Genomic DNA, 18,147 nt, shown 5'->3' on the forward strand with positions numbered 1-18,147 from the left:
AAACATATTCACCACATTTCCAATGTGCTACTAAAATACCAAATCTTTAAAACTATGCCAAATTTATTCCCCCTTCATTTCTACACTCTTTATATCATGCAAATTCAATTCTTGACTTTATCATTGGTTTCAACATGACTCCCTAACTTAAAAAAATGGTTTAACATGGATTTAATACCATGTACTTTGTTTTACCAAACATAAGACTCATACATAGCCTTACTAAATTTAACATAAACTTTGACACATCATCCTTAGGCTCTACCATGAACATTCCTCACAAACCATGAAATGGCACATATTACCAGGTTTTCAACTTTAAATATTCCTTTATGAGGTTTTTTCCATGCATGAATTCATATTAAATTTGCAAAGGAATATTTTTAACTTTCAAATAACCCCACTATTCAAGCATACTTAATATGCATGCAAATCCTTTGAGATCAATTCACATTAACCTAGCTCTCTGTTAAGAATTTTGAAAGATTCTAATCCTTACGAATATAATTTTTTTTAACCTTCTCGATAATTGTTGTAGTCAATTGTTGGATTATATTGGGATTCCTTTCCACAAGCATCAAATCCAAAATCATTGTGATTATTGATTCTCCTAGCTACATCATTAACATAAAAATATGGTTCTATGTTAATGAGGATGCCATAATTAAAATACCAAACCATGAATGACAATTCCATAATTAAAATGCCACATCATGAACCTCTCTTACCTTCTCACAACTTTGACTATTAAATCACAAATGATGTTGCTACTATTAAGGGCATACACAGAGGAAATCATGAAATCCTTTCATTGAAAACTCATTCATTTCACTCAATTAAGCATGCCAATAGAGGAAAGAATACACATAAATCCAATAAGGGAGTTTATTGCTCTAAAATCATTTATTAACATACAAATTTCACCCTTAGGACTCATATGTACTCAACTCACGAATTGACATCTGACTATTGCAATGTCCAAAACTATAACATTTAATTATAATAGCATTAATCCTTGAATTATAGAAATGCTTTCCATGCAACAATATATACACGATTCATACTCTGCATTAGAAACCTAGCTCACATACCAGATACTAGATGATGCAAACCAGAGGCACAACCTATTAACACACTGAAGTAAACCATGGAGAATTGAATTCATAAAATATCTCACCTATTCATATTCCAGTTACTTTGGAGTATTACGATGCTAACCACCTTTTATATAAAAAATATTCAAATCTTGTTGAGATCTTCTCAAATTTAGAAAATTTAAATTGCTCCTAATCACGGGGTTTCACTAGGGGAGAAATGTCATATCACGTGGGTTCATATTGGGGGATATATATTGAGGAAAAATGGCATAATATATTGGGGGTATATAGGGGAAAAGGGTTTTTATATTGGCAGGTATAAGAAATGGAGTTCAAAGTTAATGAAAAACTATAAAGGGGTAAACAAAATGTTAATGAAAAAATGGTTATCTAAATATCTAGTGGAAGTAGGGGTATTTTAAATTGGGAAGGTGTATTGGGTTTGTATTGGTAGGGGGTTAAATAATGTGATTTTTAGGGGTACTTTCTAATATGTAGTCAAATTAAGGGTATTTTTTAATATGCCACGAATGCATGCAATAGGTCAGAGGTTCATTGAGTGAAGCCCCCGTGCACCTAACATTGCCAATCATATGTTAAAACAAAATATGTCATATTTCTTTAGCTCATTACATGACATTTTCGAAAGTTATTTTCAACTAAATTCCTCCATACGCCTATGACCCTGGAAGTATATGAACATAAACCTACGATCCTATAAGTATATGGAACAAAACACACCCACCCTCATGCTTTTGCATCAATTACAATGGAATAATAAATTTATTATATTAAATGAGAATAAGGAAAACATAAAGGTCTTAGATAAACAAAATGTCAATAAAAAATTGTTACAAATATTGATAACTTATAGTCATACTAGTTTGGAAATATGTCCACATTAAACAAAATGTTTGATTTCTATAGGCAAGCATTTTAAAATATAAAATTTGTGACATTAATTATATTGATTGTTATTCATCGCTAGAAAAGCTTGCATGCCTCATTTCTTCATCACTTGTAGGGGATATTGTAATAAGGTTATTTGCATTTTTTTTATTAGGTTGATTTCTTTTGCCTTTTCATGTTCCATCTATAAACATATAGATGAAGTGTAATGAATATACCAACGTTTACACTACAATATACATAATTGCATAAATCAATAAACTTACCTTAACAACTAGTGCTTCATAAATAGGACATTCTTTTAGTCCATTCCTCAACAATTTTTTTGGTGTCTCCACTCTGTAGTTTGTTTCCTACAAGTTTTATATGCAATGACAAAGTATAGATATAGCTAAAATTTTATTTTCATTCCAAGGAGAAGAATATACATGATAAGACAAATGCAATACTGAGAGGTGATAGGTGAGCTAAGGAAGAATAACATATTTTATGTGCAACAACATCTAACCAATTTATAGGAGAAATTTTAGATCATGAAGATGTTGAATATGGATAGCAAAAGGTAGATAGAAGATGAAATCAAATTCTTGAATGTGAGTACTAGATAAAGTAAAGAAAAAGCTAGCCAACCAAACTGAAAGAGTTGATGTTTTAGAGGCCTCTATCAGTGAGAGTAGAATTGATAAATTAGATGTGTAATTATACACAACCAACTAGGATCTATACTATGTTCCTCAAGGAGTAATGGCACAAGTTCCAAATTGGAAAGCACTTGGCAAGTTGGAAAAATAAATTCCTTGTAGGGTGGATACCCCTAGGGAACTTATAGACACCTGCTAGGAAAGTAATGAGGAGGAAAGGGCCTAGCTTAGTGAATTTTACCTACACAAATTGGCCTTATCTCACCCCTATAAACGGTCTCCCAATCAATATGTGGGGGAAGTCCAACTAAGATTCTTGTGCTCTTGGATACACAATGAGGAGGTAAGGGTAGCTGAAGTGTAAAAGTACAAAGAGGAAGAAGTGAAAAACCACTTATGAATTACAACAGGGCCATCAAGCTTGAAGAACTCATTAATAGTCATTTGGTTCTCACTCTTAACCTAGATCCCATGCTTATTTTGGAGGAAGATTAGAGGACAATTTCCCATTTTGAAGACCAACCGTATTCTCTAGGGAAGAAGCATCCCTAGCATGCCAAAGGGGGTCGAATGGATTGCCTCATGACCTATGAAGGATTGGACCTAATTCCCCTAACATCCTACAGACCACCCTATTTAGGTCCCAACAATGCAAGGACGGAAGGTCAAGCTCAATTGGATTAGGATTAGGTTAAAACACCTTCTCCTTTTTCATCAACCTGACCTTCCTCGAGGCTGCTACATAGGAGTTTTAATACCCCTACAATTATTGACTAACTCTTTCATGCATATTTAGATTTAGATTTGTATTGGGCAAAAGTAGAACTATATATCTACAACATAGAACAAATATTCAATTTAATACATTTTCTATGCTATTTATTTTAATGCCCTTTTAGTAGTTGGTTGATCCCTGTGTGAAAATCTAAATTTCATTTTTTCCGGTAGAAAAGAGCCCTTCATGAATATTTAAATTTGGATATTGTTTTTAGATAGAACAAAGCATGCTCTCTCTCATCCCCCCTCTCTTTCTCACACACACACGCATTAAGTACATATTAGTTTTAATACATTTCTCTTCTATTTGTTTTCATACCCTTGTAATGGTTAGACCATCCTTCGTACATATCTAGATTTAAATTCCTTTTTTTCCTTAGGTATAGTGAAAGCTTCAATTTCCCAAACATTGATTAAATATTGTTTTCAATATAATTTCCGGATTATCTATTTTTTACATACAAAAGTCTCTTCAATGTAAGACAAACATATTCTTGTTCCCTTTTTGTTATTCTTGTTGTAATGTTTTCTAATTTGGATGCTCCCATAAATTCATGAAGGTTTATATACATACATGTATTTTATTGTGCCAAAATGATCTTTATACAACCAACATGAGGAAGTCATATAATTCATCCCATGCTTACCATGGAGTTGATATAGTTTATTTAAAAAACCATCAACCATAAATAAAATATTTCAATATCCTTTATGTAAAATAATTTTATATTAACTCCATGTGTGTTTATATATAGCACATGTAAGTAAAACATTTCTTATTTATGAGATATGTGCTTTCTACATCTCAAGATGAAAGAGATGTGTAATTACTTTAGTGGTTAACATTGAGTGAACAAGAGACATTTAAAAAAATGATGAATAACAAAAATATATTTCAATGTCAATATTAACTAAAATATTTCAATAACAACTATATATAACGGTGACAAGGAATTACAAAACTCCCTCATACTAAGAAGCTCACCATTGAAATTCTTTTTACCATAAAATTGTTTACTTTCAATTCATATATATATATATATATATAGAGAATTGAAAGTAAACAATTTTATGGTAAAAAGCATTTCAATGGTGAATAACAAAAATATATTTCAATGTCAATATTAACTAAAATATTTCAATAACAACTATATATAACGGTGACAAGGAATTACAAAACTCCCTCATACTAAGAAGGAATTTACTAAAATATAAACTAAAATATTTCAATAACAAATATATATAACGGTGACAAGGAATTACAAAACTCCGTCTTACTAAGAAGCTCACCATTGAAATGCTTTATACCATAAAATTGTTTACTTCAATTCATATATAACAATTTTATGGTAAAAAGCATTTCAATGGTGAGCTTCTTAGTATGAGGGAATTTTGTAATTCCTTGTCACCTCAACTTGAAAGAAATTAATGCTCACACACAATATGTATATGTCCATCTTAACTCCACATCTATCATGTGATGAAAGGGATCAAGTTCCTGAAGGTGAAAACTAGATTGAGAAATATTGAACAAAATTTTACACCACACAAAATTAAATACCTTTTAACCCATAAAAATTTTAGAATTAAAATAAATATAAACTAATTTAAACCTCTTATTTAATCTTACTCTCTTTTATAGTGTTCTCAATTCTCTATAATAAAATATGATATGATTTGCTACGATGAGAAATGCTTATTGAATTAGTAGTTACTTTTTTGAATATGCAACTGTACGTATTCTCAACCGGTGATTAAGAAAAGCCATTTTTTTAGTTTTTTAAGCCAAAGTTTTCAGCTTGCCACAAAACCCCACATGGACTGATAATTTCTCCAATCGTATGTGTGGACTGACCATTTGCTCCTTTTATAATTCCTCTTTATGTTTTAAAGATTGTCATTACTAAAATGATACAAAAACGCCGTTGCCGGGGATCGAACCCAGGTGACCCGCGGAAATACTCACCACTATACTACAACGACCGCCTGAAATAATAGTTAATCAGCTCTTTTACTATCAAATAAAATCTGTATACAGGAATACTTCACAATCAGTTAAATCTGTATACAGGAATACTTCACAATCAGTTTTAGTTGGTCGTGATAATCTCTTTCAAAATTTCCGTCAACGGGAAAAACAAAATACCTTGCACCAGCCGGGAATCGAACCCGGGTCTGTACCGTGGCAGGGTACTATTCTACCACTAGACCACTGGTGCTGCCGATAGCCTATATTCATTGCAACTTTTCTGTCTAATTTTGTATTCTTTTATAATTTACAGTTATATTTATTTGTACTATGTACGTAATGTTGAACAAATTAATAAATGATAAATAAAATCGTTATCATATTGCAGTCATACATATATTTAACATTTATTGTCTTTATTTGACTTTTATCTATCCAGGTCTTTAAATCTTTTGAAATTATCTTGATATTTATAAAAAAATATATTTTATTCCATAATAATTATAACCAAACATAAGCATGTTCCTCCCTATACAATTACAGTGGAAATTTTACGGACACAAGCTCTTTCTATGGGAAACTTTATTCATTTATGTTATTTTTGTTTACGGTATCTATTCATTTTTATTCGAATTTATATCTATATTGTTGTATTAATAAATAAATGATTGAAAATTATATATATATATAATTTTGTTATGGTTTGTGACATATGCTATTGAATAAATGAAATTAATAAAAAAAAATAATTGTTATTGAACTATTATTTTATATTTATATTTATAGATTTTCATCAATAAATAATAATTTTTTAAATTTATTTTTTTATAATTTAAGGATATTTTTAATAATATTTTTTATAATTTAAGGGTATTTTTAATAATATGATTTTATATTTTTATTTAAAGTAAATAGTTTTGTATTATTTTCATAAAAAAATATTTATGGAGAGAAACTTAATTTTCATTTTGTTTAAAGGTTAAGAATGTGTTTTATTTTCAAAAGTTAGAAATTCAAATCTAAGTTAGAGTACGTACATTTTTATAGATTTTAGCAATCAAATCTTTACTCAAAGCAGTTTTTTAAGCCACAAACAAAGAAGTTTCATACACCAATTAGTGTTTACTTGATTGTCACCTTAAAATTAGATGATAATTCTCCTTCTTCTTATAAACATTATTTTAAAACATATACTTACATGCACACACATGAATTTAATAAATTATTTTTGATATAATAACTAACGATTTTTTATTTGTTTTAGTTTCATCATTGTTGTTTTTTTATTTGTATGTATTTTGAAGGGTTGAAAATATACATTTTGAATATTGAAAATATAAATAATGAAAATGAATTTAGTTTTTTATTAGAGTATGAAAGGAAGCATCATGTAAATTTTTTCTCTTGTTTCTTTTCATGCATAACATAAGGAAAGTTTCTTCAATTGCATATGTAAATGCAAGGAATAGAGTTTTATGAGATATTTTATCATATTATGTTCAAGATCATAAATCTATAATTAATCTTGCTTGGGTGGGTTTCTTGTTGGTTTCATATATTGTCATTATTGTTACATCACCATTTTCATAATGGATGAGCAATGTGGTTAGATCGACTATAGTTCCATCAACATTCATACTTCAATTTTGAATCTCTTTCAACACGTTCATTTCCAATGTAGTCAACAAGGACATCCACATCACTAATACTAAACTCTATTCTATTTTCAATGTAGATCATTAGGATAGGGGTGGAAGGAGGGGGAGGGATTTTCTTCAATCCCAAAAGAAATCTAGAAGTTAAGTATTCTCGGGGAATTGGCAAGATGACAAATAATTTGGCTGAAATGTATGGGCTTATGCTCAGGTTTCTCTTGGTTAAAGAAAAGGAATATCTCTAAGATAGTAATCCTAGAAGATTCCCTTCTCACCATCCAACATTTACAAAGAGGCTCTCTTCCTAAGAATAATCATCTCAGTCTTCTTTTCCACATTATTCAAAGTATTATGGACTATTTTCTTTATATGTCCTTCTATCACATCTTGAGAGGAAAAGAAAAGGAAGTAGACGAGCAGGAAAATCAAGCTTTCCTTATAGAAGCAGGACAAACCATCATTAATGGTATGTTACGATGACAATATATTCAATGAATTATTCCTTCTCTACTCCTTCTCATCATATAAATGTTAAAGCCTATGGGTTTGCTTCAAAGAGAATACATATATAAGGGCCTCAAAGTCATCTCCCTTACATCCCCCTCTTCCCCTTACATCGATAACCATAGTATTTACGAAGCGATTTGGGGGTCTCGCTTTATTGATACGGTGGCGGGCGGAGGTAGAGCTTGCCATGCATATATTTGGCTCCCTCAGCGCTCACATGTGGCAAGCTCATTTTATGGACATTTATTCTATTTGATTTTTTCCATTGTACCTGTAGTATTGATGGCTCCAGGGTGGTGGGTGTTAATGGCCTTCAATTTTGAAGGGATCTCTGTAGTGAGTGAGCTTTTGGGTCTTGCATTCAAATCTATGGACTCTGTTTGCGAGAATTTTCTCCAGATTGCAGGTAGTTTGTGATTTTATGGGGGCTATGCTCAATCTTCTTGGTTCTGCGGGGGGGGGGGGGAGGGGATTCTTGTTTGGGAAATTTCCGTTGCCTGTTATGGACTGCTTTATGGTTGCACCAGTAACTAACCAGAGATGCCAATTCTGTGTAATGTTTGAGGTCTTGAATTGCAAGGATAGTATTGGGGTTATGTGGATGCCCCTAATCAATTTCGAAACCAAATCTTTCTCTTTTCTGGTTCGAAGTCATGATTTCCTTCGAGGGGTCTACACCCACATACCCTCCATGTCTCGCACATGCATTATGGTTGGGCCATGTGAACCATGGAGGGGTTAGTTCATTACTCCTATATATGAATGGGTCAGCAACTAAGGTAACACTGCCATATGGCAGTGAGGTGGTCGATTGGGATAGCCATGTGGGTGCCCTGTGGGGACCACGCGGGTGCCATGAAGTGGGTTGGTGAAGTGGCACTATTTGATTGGATAATCTTTGAATGAACATATCTCTTGATCTGAGGGTAGGATCAGAGAAAAAAATTATATTATTGGAAGGGTCTCGACGAGATGAATGCAATTGTGTCATCCATTTTAAGTTTTAAGATAGTAAAAAATGTAGAAATTTTGAATAATTTAACACATATTCAATGGAGATTATCCTGATCATGTACTATTGCGGAATACATACACAATACATAAGCTCCTCTACGTTGATCATCAATATAGCAGCATCAATAACAATAAAACATCAAGAGAATTCACACATTAACACAGTATGTAACTTGGGGAAAGCATCTCGCTAAAAACCCCAACTATCTGTATATTAATGATTGAGACCATGTAACATTACAAAGTACAATGCTTATCACAAGCAATCCAGTACCAGCTCCACCTGTTACACACAATACAACTTAGATCTGATCTCCAAATCTATTCCACTGCTTGCCTGCCTCCACTGCTCAATACCTGCTCAAGAATGAATGAGAATGGTTTACCAAACTCGTATTTCACCTCCAAAGAATCACTCACACTGTGTAAGACATGAGCAAAGGCTATAATGTTGGGCAAATACATGAGCAAACTCATTGGCATACTCAATCCCTTGATTGTGCAAATCCTCATGCACAACTATAGTCACAACTGATAGCAATCTGATCCTCTAACACCTGTCCTTGTTGAATTGAACATGCACTGACATGCAACTGAGTTAACTGATGTATTCTCTAGTTGCATTATGAGTTAATAATTAGTTTAACAACTCATCATTAGTCTATTTGCAGTTAGACTAATTACAACTAGTTTAACCAAGTCAAACTGAACACAACTCCATCAACTCTACAATCAACTCCACCAAACTCAACTGATTAAGTTCTAACTGAAGTCATGCATGCAACAACTCAACTGAATCATAAGAAAAGCGTACTTCCTTCTGACAACTGCATGGGCCACATCTGTAGCTCAAACTGAAGTGCTCCAAGAGAATGAGATCAAGTTTATAGTCCAAATATTATTATGAGACAATAATATTTGACTTTTCTATTTTGGACAGCCAGTCTAAAAATAGAATTTGATCACTCCTGCTGTGATCACTCCTGCTGTGGTCACTCCTATTGTGATCACTCCTACTGTGGTCACTCCTGCTGTGGTCACTCTTGCTATGATTATCCCTGCTGGGATCCAAAAATAGAACTTGCGCCATAATTTGCTTATGGGACCACTTAGTGAAGGCGACTCTTTTCACTAAGCTCCATCATCTTGTTGCAATCTCAACACTCCCTCTCGACAAGATATGGATTATTAGCAACCCCTATCCTGCCTCGGTGGTATTCGAATTTGCTCCTGGTGAGAGCCTTCGTCAGAATATCAGCATCCTAATCCTCCGTTGGAATGTATGAAAGCAACATGACCCTCCGCTGCACACAATCTCTGATATGATGGTACTTGATGTCAATATGCTTAGATCTATTATGAAATACAGGATTAGCCGAGAGTTTAATGCAACTCTGGTTATCACAATAAATCACAGTAGGAATCAAGTGAGAACCAAACAAACCAACCAGGATCTTCCTCATCCATATAGCCTCACATGCAGCCAAACTTGCTACCATATACTCGGCCTCCGCTGAACTGAGTGCCATGGATCTCTGCTTCCTGCTGTACCAAGAAACTGTTGTCGATCCAATACTGAAGACCCCTCCTGATGTGCTCTTTCTGTCCATTGGGCTCCCTGCCCAATCTGCATCCGTGAAGCCACATAGCTTCACCTCATCCTCCTGTCTGTACCACAAACCATATCCCGATGTGCCTATCAAATAACGCAATACATGCTTGCCCGCCTTCCAAAAGAGCTTGGTAGGCTTAACCATAGCTTGTGAAAGATGGTTGACTGCATAGCATATATCAGGTCCTGTATTGACCAAATACATCAGCGACCCCACCAACTATCGATAAATAGTGGCATCCACTTCTTCTCCCGAAGTGGCATCCTCCTTCCTCCAACCTCCAGGAAGAGGAGTATCAACAGGCTTGCAGCCATGCATGTTGAACTTCTCGAGTATCTCCCGAGCATACTTGCCCTGAGAAACAAACAGTCCACCACTGTGCTGCCATATTTCCAATCCTAGGAAATAGTGAAGGAGGCCCAAGTCCTTCATCTCAAACTCTGTAGAAAGATCCTTCTTGCATGACAGTATCAACAGCTCATCACCCGTTAGAATCAAATCATCAAAATACAGTACAATCATAAGCAACTTACCCTCCACCACACTCTGGTATAGGTTAGGATCTGCCTCGCTCTTGGAGAATCCAAGTCCTGTGAAATAGCTGTCTATCCATGTGTACCAAGCACGTGGTGCTTGCTTCAACCCATACAACACTCTCTTGAGCCTGCACACATGCAACTCGCTGCTGAAGACCTCAAAGCCTTCGGGCTGCTCAATGTACACCTCCTCCTCAATGACTCCGTTGAGGAACGCAATCTTCACATCCATCTGATGAATGTGCCATCCCATCTGCGCTGAGAGAGCAAGAATCATCCGTATGGAAGAATACCTTGCGACAGGTGCAAAGGTCTCCTCATAATCGATCCCCTCTATATGTGAAAAGCCTCGGGCAACAAATCTTGCCTTGTACTTCTCCACACTCCTGTCAGTTGCCTGCTTAACTTTGTAGATCCATCTCGAACCCACCACTGATTTCCCTTTCAGTCTAGGAACAATCTCCCATGCACTGTTTCTGACAATAGAATCATACTCTTCCACCATGGCGTCTACCCATGCGGGATCCTCCATAGCTTCCTCGAAAGAGGATGGCTCAGTCACATCACACTTGCTCATAAGAGCCATGTATCCAGTGTACCGATCAGGTGACTGTCTATGCCTGCGTTGGGCTGTAGGTAGTCCTACAACTTTCTCTGCATCTTGAGCTAGGCGCTAAGCTTCTGTTAAGCGCTTTCGCCCTCTGATGGTTGGCGCTGCATGAGTGGTCTCTTCCACTTCATGAACCTCGTCCTGTAGCTGATCCACGTCCTAAAGCTCATCCTTAGGAACTAATAGCTCCTCATCTGCATGCAAGTGTAGCTCCCTCTCAAGCGAACACTTCATGGCTTTCTCCTCCTGAAATTTTATATCCCGTCGCACGACAGTTTTACCACTGTCTGGCAAATACACACGATAGTTGTGGGGCATATCAGTGTAACCCACAACTATCCCAACCTCTGCGGTCGGCTCTAACTTCTTCTTGGCATCCTTCGTCACATGCATGTAAATGTTAGCACCAAAAATCCTCAAATGAGAAAGATCAGGCTTCTTACCAGAATAAGCCTCTTCGGGTGTACTCATTCCAAGTATCCTATGAGGACAACGGTTCTGCACTTAAATTGCTGTATTGCATGCTTCCGCCCACAAGTGAAGGGGTAGGCCCTGATCATGCAACATTTCCCGTGCAGCACCCACAATCGTTCTGTTCTTCCGCTCAGCTACCCCGTTCTGTTGTGGGTTATGGGGAGCTATGAGCTCTCTTCGAATCCCTTCTGCCTTGCAGAAATCCTTGAACTCGTCCGAGATGTATTCACCACCATTATCGCTCCTAAGAGCCTTCACCTTCTTCCCCGACTCCTTCTTGACTAGTGCTTTGAATTCACAGAACTTTGAATATGTCTCGCTCTTCTTCTGCATGAAGAAGATCCAGCACTTACGAGAGAAATCATCAACAAAAATCACATAATACCTGTGTTTTGTTGTCGAAGCAACTGAGAAAGGTCCACACACGTCTGTGTGAATTCTGTCAAGGATCGTCGTGGCGCAACTATCCTTCTCGTGAAAGGTGGCTTTCACAAACTTCCTCAAAGTACACCCCTTGCACTAATCTGACTGTGCAAGAGTGCCTTTAGGAAGCCCTGTAGTGATCTGCTGCAGTATCTTCAAGGCTCCATGGTGAAGGTGACCCAATCTCCTGTGCCACAACTCGCCATCATCCCGACTCACCAATCCTTCTGCCTTGCCTGCCATTGCTGCGCATCCATCTACATGCAATTGATAAAGGTTCCTCACTCGAACCCCTATCTTCCGGGTCTCACCAGTTGTCTTACTGCGCAGGAAAGCCTTTCCCTCGCTGAAAACAACATCATACCCCTTGTCTTCTAACATCGCCACTGAGATAAGATTCTTCTTCAATCCTGGAACATGCATGACTTCCTTCAATACGAAGGGTTTACCTGACTCCCTCTCAAAGGAAATGGTACCAATATCGGTCGCACTATATCTACCATCATCACCCATCTCGATGTGCACTCCAAGATCTTTGTCCTCCAGATCAGAGAACAAATCTCTATCTCCCGTCATGTGAAAAGACGCACCACTGTCCAAGAACCACACCGATCCCATCACACTTGAAACCAAGCATGTGATCAATGAAAAATCAAGCTCAAACTGCGAGGCTAGAGCCTGTCCTGCTGCCGATCTAGCAGCCTGCTTGTTCTTCTTCTTCTACGGACAATTAGTGGCATAGTGTCCATGCTGGTGATAGTGAAAACACTTCACCTTGGACATATCCTGCTTCTTGCCTTTCGCACCAGACTGAGAAGCTTTCTTGCTCTTCCCTTTCTTTGCTTTGGCAGCCAAAGCGCAATTCTCTTCATCAGCTCCCCTTGACGAAGATCCATCCCTGGTACTCCACCTGATCTCCTCCTGCACAAGATCTGACCATAGTCTTTCCCATCCTGGAAATTTCTCCCGACCATTGACAGATTCCTGATAGGAATGCCAACTCTTCGGAAGACCAAGGAGAGCCAAGCTCACCAAGTCCTCATCATCGATAGTAACCCCCACACTTCCTAGCTCATCTCGACACTGAGTGAACTTCGTGAGATACTTGGGCATACTGTCACCCTTCTCGCATTTTATGTTTCTGAGTTTATCTTTGAGCGCCAGCTTCCTCTGATCGCTCTTGCTTTGGAATAGATCTGTTAAAGCCTTCCACATCAGATATGGAGAAGTCTTTCCATGTAGGCTGGACACAATGTGATCCTTCACGGCCTCCAACAGAATCCTTCAACATTTTGTGGTCTTCTTTTGCCAAACTTTCACCTCAGCAGCATCAGTGGGCTTTGGGACATCCGTCTCTATGAACTCCTTCAGCCCATTATCATCCAATACTGCCTCCATCATGTCCTTCCATGCAATGTAGTTTGAGTTTCCCTCAAGAGCATACTCCAATCGCAATCCGTTGAAAGACATTGTTGTGTTTCCACCAAGAAAACACTGCTGGAAATTTCGAATTTCCACTAGCTCCAACTCAATTGCCTCGGATCTAAGATTCGTGAGAACACAATATTTCTCGTACAGAGATTGACTATATGGGCATTCACCGGATATCTCACCTTCCAAAGGAAGGATGAATCCAGAGGCTACCTGGCCCGATTACAGACTCTGCCCGAAAAAATAGAATGTAAACACTTCCTGAATAGTAGATCTGATGATCAACAACTCTGATACCATGTAGAAACTTTTTCTACAAATCATCTAGCTTTGATACCATGTAGAAATTTTGAATAATTTAACACATATTCAATGGAGATTATCCTGATCATGTACTATTGCGGAATACATACACAATACATAAGCTCCTCTATGTTGATCATCAATATAGCAGCATCACTAACAATAAAACGTCAAGAGCATTCACACATTAACACAGTATGTAACCCAGGGAGAGCATCTCGCTAAAAACCCCAACTATCTGTATATTAATGATTGAGACTATGTAACATTACAAAGTACAATGCTTATCACAAGCAATCCAGTACCAGCTCCACCTGTTACACACAATATAGCTAAGATCTGATCTCCAAATCTATTCCACTGCTTGCCTGCCTCCACTGCTCAATACCTACTCAAGAATGAATGAGAATGGTTTACCAAACTCGTATTTCACCTCCAAAGAATCACTCACACTGTGTAAGATGTGAGCAGAGGCTATAATACTGGGCAAATACATGAGCAAACTCATTTGCATACTCAATCCCTTGATTGTGCAAATCATCATGCACAACTATAATCACAACTGATAGCAATCTGATCCTCTAACACCTGTCCCTGTTGAACTGAACATGCACTAACATGAAACTGAGTTAACTGATGTATTCTCTAGTTGCATTATGAGTTAATAATTAGTTTAACAACTCATCATTAGTCTATTTGCAGTTAAACTAATTGCAACTAGTTTAACCAAGTCAAACTGAACACAACTCCATCAACTCTACAATCAACTCCACCAAACTCAACTGATTGAGTTCTAACTGAAGTCATGCATGCAACAACTCAACTGACTCATAAGAAAAGCGTACTTCCTTCTGACAGCTGCATGGGCCACATCTATAGCTCAAACGGAAGTGCTCCAAGAGAATAAGATCAAGTTTATAGTCCAAATATTATTATGAGACAATAATATTTGACTTTTCTATTTTGGACAACCAGTCTAAAAATAGACTTTGATCACTCTTGTTGTGATCACTCCTGCTGTGGTCACTCCTACTGTGATCACTCCTGCTGTGGTCACTCCTGCTGTGATCATCCCTGCTGTGGTCACTCCTGCTGTGATCATCCCTGTTGGGATCCAAAAATAGAACTTGCGCCATAATTTGCCTGCGAGCCCACTTAGTGAAGGCGACTCTTTGAATGAACATATCTCTTGATCTGAGGGTAGGATCAGAGAAAAAAATTATATTATTGGAAGGGTCTCGACGAGATGAATGCAATTGTGTCATCCATTTTAAGTTTTAAGATAGTAAAAAAAAAGGTCAAAAAATTTAGACCCCATTTCCATAACTTGACCTTTGAGATTGGGTCGGCGTAGTAACTACCTCCTACCCTTAATTTGGGCAAGGGTTATTATGGGGTATGTTACACATGACTACAACTAATTAACACACACACACACATTAAAATCTCAATCACTAATTAGAAAATCATATATTTCCTATAATATATTGAGTTTTAAGGGGTGGTATAAGGTGGGGCAGGGGAGTCTACATGATCATTGAGGAAACATGATGATGTATTATGCTTGAGGATTGGGATGTGTTTCAATAACCTAGAATAAGCATACTCACTATGCTAAGGAATAGGTCATCAAATTTTTGAAAGTTCTAGGGTCTTCAATGATTATAGTCAAAACAATGTTGGGGATAGCTAATTTAGAAGGAAACAAGTTCAATTCTCTTATTTTCTAGATCAAACAAATCCTAATTTTTTTTACCAGGTTTGATTTTTCCATATCAAGAGATAATTTAATAATGATGGAAATTATTGGGCTATGCAAGCCACCTCTAACACTTAGGGATAACTAATTTTGGAGGAAATAAACTCAATTCTCTTATTTTCCAAATCAAACATACCCTAATTCATTTTGACGAAGTTTTATTTTTCATATCAAGAGATGCTTTTATAATGAAGGAAACCATTGGCCTATGGAGGCCACCTCTCTAACACTTAGGATCTTGCTAAAAAATGGGATTAATAGCTATAACTTAATTCCTTAAACAATGGGTACCAAATTAATCACCAAACATCACATCAATCAACATCTATTACATTCCAAAAAGTGGCATTATTATGGTCCAGATGGAGATATGTGGTATACCCATCCCTCTTACTTTCTTTAGCCCAACTCACTCACTTTATCCCAACTCCCTTCTGGTTCTTCAATGCAATGATCTAAGCTCCCATAAGATATACAAGATAATGATTTCTCTAGGACACATTTGGTTCAACTTATCAACTATGTTTGTGTGATCATTGCAGGGTTTGGCTTCAAGAGCCATGCATCTTTGGTTATTTTGGTTTCTAGTTTCAAGGGTAGTGTGTTATAGAACAATAGGGGTATTTGTGGGCTATGTTTTTTATGGTTGCAGGTATTTCCCTAGGATTAATGGAAGAACCTAATCTCAAGAAAAACTTCATATGTGGGATTCATCCATGTATTCAACGAGTAATTCCCCAGTTTCTCAATTCCATTGCATGTTTTTAGTAATTTTTGATGGCTTTTGCATTAATAATAATTCTCTTTACTCTTAAGAAAATTTCCAGATTCAATTTGAAAGAAATATTCCTTTGTTGAATTATAGTTATATATGGTGTGGGTATTTCTATTGCTTCTACAAGGATATATTAGTTTTCTTTGATTTAACAATATTTGACAAGCTAGACATGGAGAATTCAATAATAAAGGGGATTTGAAATGAACATTAAAAGAAAGAGTAAATTAATCAAGCTAATAACAATTGTTTAGTAAGAACTTCCACCAAGCTAGCTAAGCTTAAGCAAGCCATTTCCTCTCATAATGCCTATGTCATTCATCTTCTTCTTCAACAACAACAACAAAAACTAATAATATCTACCAACTTAGATCTCTTTTCATTGTCAAATGCACGAATTCTCTCTCCTTAGCCTCCAATAACCTTTCCCTTTAGCCAAGACTAATAGAGCATTGAAAGTTGGGCAACTATGGGAAGAATTTCCCATGTGAAACCATTGTGCCCCAAAAGAGAATTATAATGGCCATATTAATATTAATGTGTTGGGTACTCTTATTTATTGAGGTAAATTAAGGAGCATGGTAAAATATGTTTAATATTATTTTGAACTAAGTTTTGAATTAATCATTTCCCTCCAAATCGAGGTCATCGACTTGCTCCAAGGGTCAAGTCTCTCTATATGAAGATCCCCTCTCTCTCTATATATATACCCCATTAGCATGCCTCATACATCATCGACAAGTGATTCACATGGTGAATGGGAAACACATCTCTATCTATTCTGTGGTATGGGCATCACCATATTGTCAACACAATGTTTTGTATAAGTATCATGTTACGTTCTGAAGCATCACATTATATTATGGTCAATGCAATATTTTGTATGGGAATCACTAAATGATTTGGGCATTAATATATAATATCTAGGCATCACAATATATTTTTTTTTGGCATCATTTCATTTATGGACATCACTATATATATTTTGTGCTTCCCATGACACATTCTCTATGATGCATTCACTATGCCTCCCACACATATATTCTTTGTAGTGACTCTTTCATTACAATGGATTGACACCGTTCCAGTGGTAGAATATTACTCAGATCTTTGTAATTTGCATCAACCTTGGATCACTGCAACGAATGGTATCTCAATGTTATGTGTAACTGCCTCTGCATAGATTTGTATTGTTATGGCATTATATCCAAAGTTATGGCAACATCGTATTGGCATGACATCTTTATATATTATGGTTCTTCAACGTATGGTATAGTCTCTCTATAATATAATATGGTCTCGATGAGTCACAATACTCGTATGATCTTGCTCCAACATGACTATAATCCCACTCTTATGATCTTGTTCTATTTCTCTATGTTTCGAATTACATCCTATACATACATGATATTCCTGCACCATGAGTATATGGCATCAACCTATACAGTATGGCATATCATTGGTAAGTGACATTAGCACTATGTTTTCAGGCCTATCATGTGACTTCATGTTTTCCATGAAAACATAGTATTGATATATATACATAGCATTATGGATGGTATGGTTTGATTGCATAAGAAATATGCAAGGAACACTCAATACCCTTGATGACAAAAACAAGATTGATAGTGATAATTATTTGCTACTTAGTATA

At 36.3% G+C, this 18,147-nt stretch overlaps 1 non-coding gene across 1 annotated transcript; it reads right to left on the reverse strand.

Annotated features, from left to right (window-relative positions):
• Positions 1–5,572: 5,572 nt before the first annotated feature.
• On the reverse strand, positions 5,573–5,643 carry TRNAG-GCC (transfer RNA glycine (anticodon GCC)). The gene has a single exon. It is a non-coding gene; the product is annotated as a tRNA-Gly (tRNA).
• Positions 5,644–18,147: the final 12,504 nt, after the last annotated feature.

Source organism: Pinus tabuliformis, chromosome 1_2 (genome assembly GCF_031772625.1).
Source record: "Pinus tabuliformis cultivar Carrire ecotype Pingquan chromosome 1_2, CPIR1, whole genome shotgun sequence".
NCBI lineage: Eukaryota > Viridiplantae > Streptophyta > Pinopsida > Pinales > Pinaceae > Pinus > Pinus tabuliformis.